General features: G+C 34.9%; 1 protein-coding gene across 4 annotated transcripts in view; it reads right to left on the bottom strand.

The window, feature by feature from the left end:
• The window catches only part of LOC150102203 (tRNA (32-2'-O)-methyltransferase regulator THADA-like), a 424395-nt gene that overhangs the window by 200996 nt on the left and 208490 nt on the right, over positions 1 to 14909 (bottom strand). The gene's annotated exons all lie outside the window — the stretch shown is intronic.

The raw sequence follows: 14909 nt of genomic DNA, 5'->3' as shown, positions 1-14909 counted from the left end.
TTCTAATCTTTTACTGCTTAACCATTTGTGATAGGCTTCTTTTTTCTTTTTGATTATTTCTTTGATTGTATCATCCCAGATCTTCAGTTTTTTTCTTTTATTGAATTTTTTGGTCTTTCCTAAGCTTTCATTTGCTGCTGCATTTAGTATCGTTTTTATATTAAGCCATTCTATTTCTATTTCTTCATTTTGTTTTATTTTATCTAGATACTGGTTAATTCTTTGTTCATATAGCCATTGTACATTTGTGTCATTCAATAGTCTAGTTTTATAAACAAATGTTTCAATTTTTCTTTCTGTTCTTGTTACTTGTAGCCATTTAGGTGGTAATCTTAATTTTATTTTAACAAGGAAGTGGTCACTGCTTATTTCATATCCTCTGTGAACTCTAACATCTAGTGAAAATTTTGATGTCTTTTCATTTAATATGAAGTAATCTAATATTGATTTCCATCCTCTTGCTGCCCAAGTATATTTATGTATGTCTTTATGTTTATAGAAGGAATTCATTATTTTTAGGTTATTATAAAATACAAAGTCAATATATATCTCTCATATACAAGCAGTCCTCCACTGATGAGACCTCAATAAAGGTTGAAACCAGTCTGGGTAGTGGCCCTTCCTATTATCCATTGCATTATACACATCCGAAAGGGGATGTACTTTGCATTATGGGATACATACTAAGACAAGTGATATGAAGTCATGAAGTCATTAGCCTCTACATACAAGTAGCTTAGACGTGAATATATTTCACATGCAAAACAGTGTTTTGCTTCCTTGGAAAAAGGATTAAAACAAAGTATAAAATTTCTTGGTATCTTTAACATATAATAAACAGAAGGTAAAAAACTTTCTACTTCTTCATGAAAAACAATCACCATGCAATTGTTTTCCTCATGAAATTGCTCTTGATGTTCTCTTATCATTACTGCATCCACTTTCTATGGGAGCAGTAATGATAATGACTGTTTATAACATTTCAAAGGTAACTGAAGCAGTTTTATCAAGTTTAAAATAAAAGTTGATACAAATATTTACTCTTTTACATCACTTATTTGGAAATTTCATAAACTGCAATAAACAACTGAGCAATTAAATGACATTTACACTCTAAGCTATAATGGCAACACTCAACAGACAAAGTACCTTCTTAAAAATGGGATCATAAGTAGATATATATTTGCTAATAATAATAATAATAATACAGAAATCTTCTGTAAAAAAAAAAAAACTATTTATTAGAATAAAATTTTTGATGATGATTCATAGGCATCTTCAGTGTGAAAAGAACCAAAAAGAATTATAAGTATAACAGAAAAAAATTAGATGTCACACTGCTGCTTTAGAGGCAAAAACACTCAATCATTACTAGAGTCCAAATTTAAAAAAAAAAAGTGAAGAGCATAGTCAAGAAGTCAAGGATCTCTACATTTATTCCCCATATGGAGAATAAATGTAGAGAGTGATTTAATAATGTTTAACAACTTTTTATATAAAGCCTTACAATGAGAAATCTGCTCTTATGCAATACTGCCCCCCCCCCCCCCCAACAATTAAGTTGAGAGGAAAGAGCATCTTCTAAAAGACTGTTTTTTTTGTGAGGAAACAAGATACATGGAAGGTCTGAGGGAGAAAGCCTGTCTTTGGCTGATAAAAGAGGAAATTTTGTGGACAGTATGAAATGCTACTTGAATATTAAGAGGTCTGAGCATTTTACAGATAATATGTTCAGATATCCCTTTAACATAAGGGATGGAAATACAATTAATTTCATTTTGAGAGGAAGAAGATGCAGCCCTGTAGCTACTGAATGATTGTTGATATAGAAGTTATTGAAGCCAAAGAATGTAGATTTAAAGTGTAGTAGTTCTTGATGTAATAAAGCCTTAGTACAGCAACAGAGGGGTGGAGCACAATAAATGAAAGTTTTAATAGCACCATTTTTTTTGAGAAGGATGATAATGAGACTATGCATGGATGTAATGTCCTGTGTGTGTGTGTTTTTCCTGAAAGATAGTCCTCCACCATTAGGCTGATTAAGAATCAAGACATCTAAAAATGGTAATCAGAAGTCTTCTTGGATGGAGTGAATTAATCTTTGGATCAAAAACACAGAGCTCTGATAGCAGTTGAAATAGCAAAGTATCAACAGCATAATGACAGAAAGTAGGTCTGGGATGAATATTGCATAAATGCCACCACTCAAAAGGGTCCATAAAATAATTTGCAAGTGAAAAAGGATCTCTCATAGCTGAACCCCCCATTTTTTAGTATACCTTATCTTGAAGGGTAAAATATCTAGAATGTTCGGAAAAATCAAAGAAGTGGAAAATTCTGACAAAGATATATCTTGTCTGAGTAAATCCATTGTGAATTAATCTCCTCTAAACAGAGATCTTTGGAAGAAAACTAGTCCTGCACAAGAGCAAATTTCCAATGGAAAGCTTTACAAAGAAAGTTGTCAGGTATTAGTAAATCACTTTAATCTCAGGTCTACATTTATTCCATTATGGGAAATGGTGCTTCTTGACATTATGATTTTTTTATTTTATTTTTATATTTTCAAATTTTAGACTCTATTATTAACTGACTGTTGCTGCCTTAATGAAATATTGTGTGCATGTGTAATTTTAATTTTGTTGGATTCATTTCATATGCAAATCTCATATGGATTCATTTCAAAAGCACAGGACTACATAGCGAGGCCTGGCGTGGCACATCACCGAGCATTGGAGTGACCATACGGCATCTGTGGATATCCAGTGAACATATAATGACATTTCATATGAAAGATCCCCCTATGAAACATGGGCAAAAATTTTGCATGAATAAATATTTAATTTTTTATGTAAGGTTTCATATTATGATTATCTCATAAACAGCTAATGTAACAGATCCAGAGAAGCACTATTTGTTAGATTCTTTCTTAGCCCAAAGTATTTAATTCTGAGTTATCTCTGGTTATTCCTTTCTTTCACCTCTTCCTTGAGTTTCTGACCACTTATACTGATACCATTCATAGAAGATTTCTTTTGCCCTGATTCAATGCATTCTCTCTCTGATGCACACACCAAACAAATCACTCCAATATCTCCAATGCACTCTCAGATTCAGTTTGTTTCTGTCATAAAATTCCATTCTCTCCTTCAATTTCTTTTGTTAATCCTTCCTTCCTAAATATCTAGCCAATGTACTGGTCACAATCACTGTTTGCCTCCTCAGCAACCTATTAAATGAGAGTGAGTCACAAGTAAACCATTCTGCCTCTCCTATTTTCCTCTCTCACAACTTCTGACTGAACTTACAAATCTCATGATATATTATTTATACAAGTCATCTGTAGGCCAATAAACATAACCACTCTTTCATTCTACTCTAGCTTCAACTATACACTTTTATATGGATATTAAAAATATTTTTAGATTGATCCAGTCTCATATGAAGATAGAAGGCTTTTTCTCCTGGAAACAAAGGATTTTTGCTGTGCAAAACAGGTAAATAAACCAAACAACAGTTGCAATTAAGAGACAAAAATATGTTGTGGAGTGAACTACATAGTGTAGAGTGTTCTCCTTCTGTGAGTCCTGGAGGTGTCATGTTAATTGTTAATTTTCTCCATAATACACAATAAGACTTTCAACACTTGCTCTTCTTCACAAGAGAGTCACCATACAGCAGAATAAAGTTCTTATGGATGTATGTCCTTCAATACTAAACTGACATTACTCCTTATTTACTTTTCTTTCATTTTATCACAACTTATCGTTTTCTACTCTCCAGTCTGTTCAGCTAACCAACATCATCTTGCACATTATTCAAGTAATCCTCATCATTCTTCATTCTCATTAATTCTCACCTGATTTAGTTTACTCCACTTTCACTTGAATTTCTTCTGTACACATTCTCACCACTGTCACTTGCTCTCCCATTACAAAAATAGTGAGTGGCATTCCCATTATGACCATTCTTCTACCTCTTTCATTCTCTCTCTCTCATATTCTTTTTCACTCTTCCATGCAATTATAATGGATCTTGATGCTATTGCTGGTGACTTTCTTACCTGTGGACTCTATTCCCTTCCAATTTGCAAAATCATGCATATATATATATTGTCTGAGAGATTACCAACCTATTACCTTACAAACAGCCTAGACTTCCAGGAAACCACAGAAATTGCTTACACTTAGTGGCATGTTTAATGTAAACATAAAATAACACTGTCATATGAATTCTCATGAAAAAATAACTTGAACTTATCTTTTATTGGAAGATTAGATTCTGCTGTCAACCTACCAAGCATTCATAGCAGAAACTGTTTATTTGCTTTGATATGACTATTGTCAGATCAAAGTCATACTCACTTTCTTATTATTGATAAACCTTACTTACATGATTGCACATAATATTTTAAATAATTATTTTATCTAAATACTAAATTTCAATCCAAAAATAATACATAATACTAAAAACTACCAGTAAGAAATAGACAAAAACTTATCCTGTAACATGAAAATGGGAAACTGTTGAAATCTGAAATTTGTCCAAGGCATACTTTATCCGAGACTAGACGCACTCTGTTCATCAACAAAAAAAAATGCATTTTCTTCATATACAACTTTTATAATAGTCTGCAAGTGGCATTAGTGGTATTGTTTTTCTACTATTCAGATATATTCTTATCTAAAGGCACCAAATACTGAAAAAAGGAACTTAACTTCATTGTTTTATATATTGCTTCGATGCATAGGCAGTGTAGAAGGAATGCATGCAAGTTTTTGGATATGTGTGGAGTGAGTTTGAGGGAAGATTGGATTTGTATAAGAGGGATGGCCTATGCATTTGGCATCAGGATTTTTGAAAAATTATTAAGTGATATAAGACCTAACATAGAGAGTCAGGAAAACTGAATTCTGATGGAAGGAATCATGAACAAGAGTGACAATGTTAGGTAACTATGTTAATGATGGGAATGGTTATTATTACGGAAATGTGTTTCATCCAGTTTGGACCTATCAAGCATACGTAATGATGCATGCATAAATAAGGAACTCGATAAGAACAAAGATCTGCAAGTTATTGAACTGTATCATTGACAAGAAAGGTTGGTCGATTGGTAGAGCCTCGGCTACTAATGGCGCACGCAAAAAGTTAAGCAAGTTTGAGCGCGGTTAGTAGTTGGAAGGATTCAATTGTTCGATGCTGTTGACGCACTCTCCCTCGATCAGTCTTTGGACTCCCTGGAGGTGTCACATAATAATAATCATGCATATCATAGACAAGTGTATGCAAAAGAGCATGCAGGTAATTTATTATGTATGTACACGAATGCTAGGAGTATCAGAAACAAAGGAGTAGAGTTTGTTGCCTAGGTTAATATATTGGGACCTCATGCTGTAGGCATTAGTGAGACTTGGCTATCAGAAGCAAAAGTACTAACTGGTATCGAGTGCAAAGAGTACAATATTTTCAGGAAGGATAGACAGGATAGGAGAGCAGGTTGTGTGCTGCTAATGATATCAACTGTCTTGAATCCAGTTAGAGCTGAGACTTATGATTGCAATACTAGTAACAATTTTTCATGTTGCAGTGAGTTTGAAGCTATCTAGTGTAAGATGGAGTCTAACAAGATTAAATACATAGTGGGGTATTGTTACATACCTGGTGGATCAGTTGTTAGTGATGAAGAAATGCATCACCATATAAACATGATGAAAAGAGTAATCATAATGGGGGACTTTAATTATCTGAACATTGATTAGACAGCTATGAAATCGCACGAGAAGAATGAAACTAAATTTATGGAGCTGTTGCGAGACAACTTCCTCAAGCAGCATGTGACAGAAGGAACAGGAGTTGAAAGAGTGTTAGATCTGATTATTGTGTCAGAGGAAGTGTCAGTTAAAGATGTAACTATTCTACCTCCTGTTGGTGACAGTTAATGCTGTACTCACTTGGGAAGTGGCGAAGTTTATGAATGTTCCATACGGAAACGGTTAACCTAGTGGCTGTGCGCTTCGCAACCATATGCCTGGGGAAGGAGTGTCCTAAGTTCGATTCCTGTCGGAGACGTGAGGAGCTGAAGGATCTTCCTCAGCCATAGCCAAGTTAGCCGGTCTTGGGATTGGACAGTAGGGTTTTTTCCCCCAGTTTATTCTGGGATTTTTCATCCCGCAAACAGCCAAACTGGACCTGTGAACACATAGGATATAGCACAGTGAGGAAGGCAACGGGAAACCACCTTGCTCATAGTCACTTCCCTAGTATGGTAGCATAGCTGCCCCTACCATCCGTATGGATGAAAGGAAATCATTCTATTCCATACAAAAAAGGTTACGTGCCAAACTACAAAACAGGAAATTATGACCACCTGAGGGGAATGCTGGGTTCTCTGCCATGGTACCAGTTATTGGATGGGAAGGATATAGAAAGTGAGTGGGAAGTGTTTAAAAAATATTTAAATGATGTGATATCAGAATGTGTCCCTGGAGTTCAAAGAATAAATAGAGTAGGGGTGAAATGGATGTGTAATCTAATTAAGCATGAGATTTGTAGGAAAAAGGTGATGCAGAAGGAATATTGCATACTGGCTCTGCAAGACAACCCAAAAGAATTCTATCATTATGCTGCAAGTAAAAGAAAGAATGAATTTGGAAGAATAACTCTACTGAATGCAGATGGTATGCATGACTGATGCAGATGTGATTGTTCAACTAATGAGCAGCAATTTTGCTAAAAGTTATCAACCTGGTGTATGCAACATTAAACCCACTGCTACCTCTTCACCGTATGAGAAAACTCGTGGATGAGGAGGAAGTACTAGATCTGTTGATCAGCTTAACTGGCAATTCCCTTCATTAGGCTATGTAATTTGAGTTTCAGAACAGGGAAGATTCTGCAGTAGTGGAGAGAATGTATGGTAATTCCATTGCACAAGAATGGTGCAAAGACCAATGTATTCAACTATCAACCAATCAGTATCTCAGGAGTGGTGGTGAAGATTTTTGAAAAGTTGGTTAGGGCTCATATTCAGAAATGGGTTGACAGAGAATCTCTACTTTGCAATGAACAGCATGGGTTTACTAAAGGAAGGTCATGTTTTAGCAACTTGCTCACATTCTATAATAATGTTACCATTGAGCTAGACAAGGGGAATGGACATATCATGACACTTTTGGATTTTGCCAAGGCTTTTGAAATATAGCATGAAATACTATTGCATAAATTGGAGAATATGGGATTGGATTATAAACTATTAGCAATGATAAGAGGATGGCTGAATGACCTATTAAAAAGTCATGTATGGAGGTGGTGGTGTGAATCTGCAAGATTCAGGTAACCAGTGGTGTGCTTCAAGGATCAGTCCTTGGTCCATTGTTATTCAATGTGTACATTAATGACATTGGGAAGGATTTGACATGCAATATACAGCTGTTTGCTGATGATACAAAGATAAGCAGGGTAATCAGGAGTACTGCTGATTACCCTACCTATCTTTGCACCCTATCAGTACTTGCAGAATGATTTGAATAGGCTGGAATTGTGGGCATGTGAAAATGGATGTCATTTCAATATTAATAAATGTAAATTCATGTACTTAGGTGTGATGAGATATCCAATGTTGTATTATATTGGTGAGACTATTATTATTATTATTATTACGTGACACCTACAGGGAGTCCAAAGACTCATCGAGGGAGGGCACCTACTCTACAGCTCTCCATCTCCACCACTCAATCCCCCCAACTACAATGAACCTCATCATCCACACCAATGCCACCTACTGACCACCATACCATGACCACTAGTATTTTCACAGACAATCATCCATGCCCATGGCAAGATTCGAACCCACAGTCTTTTGGCTGGAGAGTGGACACACTAATCACTCAGCAAACCAGGCCGGCAGGCTAGGAATCTTGAAGTTCATATAGCAAAAATTGTAAATACAACTCAGAGAATAATGGCAACACTGAAGTGAACCTTGACATGTAAAGATAAGGAAGTCATTTTGCCTCTTTACAAGGCCTTGATAAGACCTTACTCGGACTACTGCATGCAGATCTAGTCTCCTGGTTTCTATGGTATTTGTGATGCAGTGGAGAGAGTGTCAAAAATGGTATCAGGATTGTGGAATACTGATTATGAAGATAGACTGAGAATTTGTAATCTGCAGAAAGAGGGATGTTATGATTGAAACTTACAAACTTCTGAAAGGATCATACAGGATTTCAGTTGATGGAATTTTTCATTTTATGGAGGGTGGGGAAAGGATGCGAGGGCGTCGAGAATGAATGCTGTCAAAAAAGGGGTTTTTTCTCACAGAGTAGTATATGATTGGATTGGACTGCTGTTGGATGTTGTGTGTGCAAGTAGCATGAATGAATTCAAGAACAAGTATGACAGCTGGTGTGAATAGTATAGCCTCACTTGATGAGTCCTGAATACCTGGAGGTCTCTCTTAATAATAACTTAGAAAAAAGGGTAAGATTAATTTTAGACCTGTATCTGCACATACTTTTTGGTATGTGTTACTCATTTTTATCAAACACACAAAATCTTATAATCTTAAGTACTATTAACAACAGCAGTACATCCTTTCCTTTAATTATGGTAAATCTGGCCTTTCTGATCATGCCCTGAATATTCTACATAGAACTGACTGGAAAGGCACCTGTTGTTTACATCACACCAAAACATGGTATTAACGTAAATTTAAGGAGGCCTGTGAAATTCTTATCAACTACCTTAATCTTAACAATAATGATGGGCTAAAAATCCCAAGAGTATGGAAGGCATATATTCTACCCACATAAACTTTTCTTACAAGAATTAATTGTAAATAAGACTGTGAGTAATCCAGGATCTTAACTCTAATATAACAACTCTCATGATAAATTAGGACACCACTGATGCTGTAATAAAACGATCGATATGAATTTGTAGATAGTTTTATTACAGGGCAAACAACGAAAAGTCAGCTACTGGAACAAATCTGAAAACACACCCCAATTCAACATCGCCAGAGTTAAAGATTGGTACTATCAACATAAGAAGCCTGAATGGCAAAGAAATGGAGCTAGCTGAGGAATTAGATAAGTACCAGATCGACATAATAGGGGTGAATGAAACAAAAAAGACAAAAACTGGTGAGATCTTTCTGAGCAATAAATACAAAATGTTATATTCAGGCAATGACAATCAAGGAAAAGAAGGAGTAGCCATAGTATACAACACAAAATACGAGGCTAATCTTCTTGAATCGCAGTCAGTCTCAAGTAGAGTAATGTGGGCAAATATGAGAATGGGGAACTGGACAATGAGACTTATTTCTGCCTATGGTCCAACAGAAGGTTCTACTAAGGTAGAAGTGGAGGAATTTGTTGATGCTTTAGAAAAAGCAACTGACACAATGAAAAATGAAAAGTTGGTCCTTGTTGGGGATCTAAATAGCAGAGTAGGAAATGATTGTGAGACATACAAAAATATTTTGGGAAAATTTGGAGAAAAGAGCAAAGCTAATAATAATGGCAAATATCTGTTGGATTTCTGTTCAGGACATGGACTGGTTATTACTAACACCATGTTCCAAACATAAAAATGTGCACAAATTCACATGGAGAGAAGAGGCAAGGAATAAAAAAAGTCTCATTGACTATGTTATTGTTGATAGCGATGTTTTCTCCCTGGTGCAGGACACCAGAGTGTACATGGTGTCCTGCACCATGTACACCAGTATTTGAAATTGGAAGTGATGACTATTTAGTCTTGAGCAGGATAAAATTGAATTTCATATTGAAAAGAATAACATGTAAGAAAGTGTTAAAGCGAATAAAAGTTGAGCAGCTCTCAGATTTGAACTGTAGACTAAAATACACAAAGATTATTGAAGAAAAAATGAAAGAGTTTGAGAACAGGAATCAAACCTTGGAGATTCAGTGGCAAACCTTGAAGAAAACCCTGATTGATTCAGCTAGAGAGGCATGTGGTAAAGTTGTCTGCAATGATAGAAAAATTAGAACTCCAAGGTAGAACTCCAGGAAGTTAAAGAGGCAGTGAAGGAAAAGAAGAAAGCAGATCAAAAGTTCCTGGCAAATAAGTCAGCTTGTGCTCTTAAAGAATACAGAGACAAATGCAAGAATGCTAAACAGTGTGTAAAACTAGCTAAACAAAAGTCATGGGAGGACTTTGGCAAGAATATAGAAAATAAATATCAAGAAGGTGGCAAAATATTCTGGAGGTTGTTGAAGAAGCTTAGGAATGGAGGAACGAGTGCTGTAAAAGGAGTTAGAGATGATGAAGGTGACATGAAAACACAAGAAAAAGATATCCTTGAAGTATGGAGTAATTACTTTGAAAAACTGCTAAATGAATCAAGCAGTGATGACAGCACAGTGGTAAAAAAACACTGAACAGGCATGCAGTCAGGAATACATATCCATACTTGAAGTAGAAAAACCATCAAAGGCTTAAAATGTGGAAAGGCAGCAGGAGTAGATGATATTCGACCAGAAATGCTGAAGTATGGTGGTATAAAAGTCTTACAAGGGCTGCACTGCATAGTTCAGAAAGCCTGGACAGAGGGACAAATTCCTGATGATTGGAGTAGAGCTCTCATAGTACACATACATAAAAAGGGAAATAAAACTGAATGCAAAAATTACAGAGGTATTTCCCTACTGAGTATTCCTGGCAAGATCTATGCAAGTATACTTGAGAAACGATTGAGAAGAATTGTGGCAGAAAAGCTGGGTGAAGAACAAGGCTGTCAGGATCAGATCTTCACTTTACGACAAATAGTCGAAAAAGCATGGGAATATAACAAAGATCTGTATTTAAGTTTTGTCGATTTGGAAAAGGCATATAACAAGGTGCCAAGAGAGAAGCTATTCAATATGCTACAGTTATATGGTGTCAATGGGGCATTATATCAAGCAATACTTAGTTTTTATTTGAGTTGTAAGTCAGCAGTTAGAATTGAAGGAAGTACAGGAAGATGGTTTAATGTTAAATCTGGTGTGAGACAAGGATGTACATCCTTGCCTGGTGTGAGACAAGGATGTACATTATCCCCTCTGTTATTCATTATCTATATGGATCGCATTATGAAGGAAAGTGGTATTAAACATGATATCAAAATTGGAAATGTTAATGTCAGCTCTTTGCTTTATGCTGACGATGTTATACTTCTAAATAAATCCACTACACGTCTGCAAGATTCTCTGACTAAATTGAAAAACTGTTTTAATAGATATAGTATGAAGGTATGCAAATAAAAAGACAAAGACAATGAAAATAGGCAGAATCATTGAAAATGTCAACTGTGTTGTGAATGGAGAACCCGTGGAACAAGTAAAACATTTCAGCTACTTAGGCACGATTTTTAGTGAAGATGGTAAATTAAATATAGAAATAGACAACAGAATCAGCAAAGCTGGTATGGTGGGAAGTCAATTGAATAAATTCATATGGAATAAGAGAGAAATTAGTCGGAACGGAACACTAAATTAGCTGTATACAAGACAGTGTTCAAACCAGTTTTAACTTATGGATCTGAGAGCTGGGTTAGAAGTAAAACACTTGACCAAAGACTAGAGAGCACAGATATGAGAGTCCTGAGAAAGATTATAGGCGTGAACAGATGGCATCAATGGCAATATCATATTAAAAACGAGGATATTAGTAAAGAACTTGACATTGTCAGCATCCAGGAATGCATTAGAAGATCTAATTTGAGGTGGTATGGTCACTTAAACAGAATGGGCGAAGAAAGATTAGAAAAACAAGTGTTCTCTGCCAGGTTGGCAGCAAAATGACCCAGAGGAAGACCAATATATAGGTGGATTGATACGGTACAAAGTGCCTTAGACGATAGCAATATAAGATCTGATAATGTCGAAGTCTTGACAAGTAATAGACTGATTTGGAGGAAAATTGTAGATAGGAAGTTAGTAATGATGTAATTTTTTTCATGTAGTACTATCATATCCTGTACACCCCTTGAGGGTACATGGCAGGAATTTGATGATGATGATATGAATTTGTTCTCTGATAATGTTATAAATAGTGTATAGCTTTGAATAACGGTTGATCAAATTATTGTCTCTTTGGCATGCTGTTTGAAATGTAATATAGCTTGTCTCTGTATATACAGTGCGTACAATCAACATATCTTCATGCAGGTTTAGGACATAAGAGTGTACAGAAGATTTGAAATAGGAAGTGATCATCATTTAATTTTGAGTAGGGAGAAAAAAAATTTGAATATCATAATGAAAACAAACGTGTGCAAGGTTTTAAAAGAATCAAAGTTGAACTTTGTGGGTGAATTGTGGACCCAAATGCACAATTCACAATTGTATATTTGGGTTCAAATATACAAATATTATTCAATAAGAAATGAAAGAATATGAAGACAAGAATCATATCTTGAAGACTTATTGTCAAACTCTGGAGAAAACATTAAATAATTCAGTCAGCGAAGCATGGAGATAAGTCTGCAAGGTATGAAACATTGTGGTAGGCTCAGGAAGTTAAGGAGGCAGTCATCAAAAAAAGAAATCATATAGAAAGTTTCTAGAATGTAAATTAGCATGTGCTGCGAGATAATACAGGAAAAATAATGGCACCAAATCAAATCAATGTGTAACAGCAGTACTGGGAAGCTTTGGTAAGAATATAGCAGATATCCTGATACATCAAGATAATGAAGAAAGGGTACTTATAAAAGGAATCAGAGAAGATAAAGATGAAATAAAAAAATGAAGATTAAAGATATTCTGGATGCCTCAAGTAATTATTTTGAAAGATTATTAAATGAAATAAATAATCATAGACCAGCAGTAGTAAATCAAGAAGTTCTAGAAATTCACAAAGAATGCAATCAGGAGTATAAATGATTGCATATGTAATGTAGAAAAAGCCAATAGAAACCCGAGATATGGAAAGTAGCTGGAGTATATGGTGTTCAAAAAGAAATGTGCAATTATGGAGTTAGTTATGAATATAAAGACTATACTGCATAATTTGTGTCAAATTTCAGATGACTACAGTAGAGCTGTCGTAGTACCACCTATAAACAAAAAAAAAAACTGACTGTGTGAATTACAGAGGAATTTCCTTGATGAGCATTCCAGGTAACATTTATACAAATATACTTCAGAAGCAACCTTCAGAAGGATAATATCAATGGATATTATCCATTGATGAGGATATTAGGAAGGAACTTGATATTAACATTCAAGAATGTATAAGCAGAGCTTATACATTCTTACACATTCTTGAATTAAACAGAATGCGAGAGGAAAGGTGAGCAAAACAAGTTTTTTTTTCTTTTCCAAGGTGGTAGGAAAAAAGACAAAACCAAAAGATCTAAGTGGACTGATATAGTAAGAAGTGCTTTAGAACAGTGTCAACCTTTTGAGACTGCGACCTGGTAAATTCTTTTTTTTACCAGGTCGCAGTCTCAAAAGGTCAAAAGGACTGAGAGCCCAGTCCCAACAAATTTACTCATAAATACCTTTCCAATTTTTTTAAAGTTCATACATTAAACTAACATGTATTAATAATTAATTATGGCATAATCATAAAGAGTATTAGTACACTTATGTATACGATGTGGGATGTTGACAAATATAAAATTTCATCTAAATTAGTTATCAATCACTAGCCTAATGAAATCTTGTGGCATATTGCAGTTTCCTCAGGCCAAAATCATTAAATTAATTTGTGCCGATTTTCATTGACATATCCCATTCTGATCACCAAAAATGTATCATATTAATCAGTGTAAAATTGATTATTATATCATTAAATTGATTTTAATGATGTTGGTTTGAAAAAAAAACCGTTAATGAGAAAAATATTTATGTATTGCTAAGCTGATGCCATAGAAGTCAGCTTAGCAGGGGAAGCCACAGAATGATGTCAACTTGTGGGCAAAACACTTATTATCACATACACATGCCAAATATTTACATGCCAATAACATCTTCATTATATGTTATTAAAAAAGTTATCCTCAGTTTTGTTTTAAGCACAGTCATGGCAGAAAATGCAGTTTCACAAAGATATGTGGTGGAAAAACAATGAAGAAATCTCGTTATTATTTCATGTAAATTTGGATATCAATTTTTCATTCTTATCCAGAATTTCAAATTACTCATAGAATTAAAAGTACTTTCCAGTCCTTTGTCTGATGATAATTCAATAAGTTGAAGGGTTTCTTCATGGGAAGGGGCTGTCTCTTTGTGTTCAACAAAGGGGTTCACAATCCACATATTTTGCCTCCAGGAATCCCTATGTTTGGGATAATACTTTTCAAATGACAACAACATCTTCAAGTGGGCTGCAATAATATCTGAAACTGAATTCTGTGAATAGAAATTATCTACTTCCATAATATAATCTGAGTATGACTGAAAAATTTATTATTTCTCTCTGCAGTCATATTAAGCAAGAGTTTGAGTTTCTTTTTTGAATGATTCTAACTTGTTCCAAGCATAAATATCAATGTATCTGGACCTTGAAGTTTTAAATTCAACTCATTTATGTAAGAAAATATGTCGCTGAGATATGCCAGCCTGGCTACCCATTTTTTTATCCAGGAAATAATGGGACAGGTCACTTTTCTTATCAATTAGAAACAGCTCAACTTCCTTTTGGAGTTCATATAACCTCTTGAGAACTTTACTGCAAGACAGCCAACGGACCTTCAAATGGAAAAGACTATTTTGATGATCAGAGCCCATTTCATCGCACAATGCTTTTAACAGCCTTGTATTTAAAGCACTATTTTTATATAATTAATAATTTTAACAGATTGAGACAGGACTTAATTAAGCTCAGGTGCCATTTTTTTGGAGGCCAGGTTTTGCCTATGAATGTAGCAATGAATTGACATAAGTTAT

The sequence above is a fragment of the Typopeltis vanoorti genome, chromosome 10 (assembly GCF_054136105.1).
Source record: "Typopeltis vanoorti isolate ZY-2024b chromosome 10, IOZ_Tvanoo_1.0, whole genome shotgun sequence".
NCBI lineage: Eukaryota > Metazoa > Arthropoda > Arachnida > Uropygi > Thelyphonidae > Typopeltis > Typopeltis vanoorti.
The sequence above is the reverse complement of the archived record's forward strand: the minus strand, read 5'-3'. Positions and strand labels throughout refer to the sequence as shown.